Genomic DNA, 1742 nt, shown 5'->3' with positions numbered 1-1742 from the left:
CAAGGGCACTACCCTCCGTTACAGAGACCGGAATAAATTTTGGGGGATGATGGTGAAGCCCATACTCACCCACCAAAGGGTACTTGCCTCATTTTATGCAAATTAAGCTCTGGATAAATGAAACTGCACACAACCACGAAGTATTTTTGGATTTATTAACTGCCGATCAGGGTGGGATCGCCAGGTATACCAGAGGTTGCAGGTTCGAATAGTAGGTAGTAATTCCTTGATGTGGTGCGTCGGCGGCTAAGGCCATTTTGCACCACTTACTGACTAGAACTGGGAAAGGGGAACAAGTCCGGCCTTAAGATTTGGTGGGAATAATATACAAGAGGTATCATTTGTATTTTATTGAAAAGCTTAGTTGAGCGGAAGAATGCGAGTAAGTCGAGAGACGTTTTCGGGATTGTCTCCTAGCACCTCAGCTGGGTTAACCCCGAGGTTGTGATTCATCCGTGCAATCCGATATCTTGCACAGTCCGTTAGGATATGTCGCACTGTTAATGAACAATCGCAATCTAAGCATTGGGGCTGAATTCTATCTTCCGTGAAGAGCTATGAATGGGGTAGTACGCAGTGACCTATCCTTAAACGTGCTAAAACCACTTCCTCCCGGCGGACATTTCTCACGGAGGTTCGCCACGCAGTTATTATAGGCTTAATTTCCCAAAGTTTGTTGCTTTGAATCTCAAACCATTGGGTCTTCCAATTTTGTCTTATCATATTCCTCATGGCATTTCCCAAATTGTCCGATGGTATAAATAGTAATTCGGTATCGGGAGACCTGAGTGCGTCTTTGGTTGCTGCATCTACCTTCTCATTTCCGTTTATTCCCACATGTCCAGGGATCCAAGAGAATCTTATTGAGGTTCCTTTCTTACTAAGGGATAACAGAGTACACTGTATGTCCTGAAAAATGGGGTAACCAGAAGCAGTGGCGCAGCGAGGGGGTGGGTTTTGGGGGATAAACCCCCCATCAATTTTAAGTTTAATCCATTTTACCTAATTGGATTGATATTACCAATAGAATAGGGTAAGGATTAATAAAATATCCCTCAGACAGCCTTAAAACTCACCATTTTGAACCATTTATCTAAAAATTCCGCACCAATTTATTAATCTCGCACCTGCCGCTTATCCTGGTGGGTATTCCATACCCCCACACACCCCGGCATCAGTTGAACCTTAACCCCCAGCCTTGATTCCTAGCTGCGCCCCTGACCAGGAGAATAAACAGATATGGTTTGGAGAGCGCTGTAGGAATCTATGTAGATCAGAAATGACGAAACACTATTTTTAATGGAACGGAGAGCAATCCTGTCGGCAGTGAGCTCAGCAGTAAAAATTGAATAGGGTAGTTTCCTTCATCGAGGAAAAGGAAAGGCATTGATTGCGATTCGTTACCCACCATTAGTGCATTCATAATATACCAATTATTTGGTTTTAGAAATACCGGTTTAGACGAATGGCAATGGTCAATTTTATCCTCATTTGAAAAAGGCCAGATTGGCGCAAATGCGATGCCACTCCACGTGACGTCACAGGAACCTAGTTTCTATGCGAGTAGATAGGATTTTTACATCGTCTGAGATTATCGATGCATGCATGTGGCGCAGAGCTCAGGGAAACATGTCTTAATAATCACCTATTAAAACTGGCTACGGTCGGAAAGTTTTCTTCGTTTAATAAGGTATTAATAATCCTTATTTAAGCCAAGCGCCACCAGGTAGCAGGGTACTCTG

Source organism: Ischnura elegans, chromosome 4 (genome assembly GCF_921293095.1).
Source record: "Ischnura elegans chromosome 4, ioIscEleg1.1, whole genome shotgun sequence".
In the NCBI taxonomy this organism is placed as follows: Eukaryota; Metazoa; Arthropoda; class Insecta; order Odonata; family Coenagrionidae; genus Ischnura; species Ischnura elegans.
The sequence above is the reverse complement of the archived record's forward strand: the minus strand, read 5'-3'. Positions refer to the sequence as shown.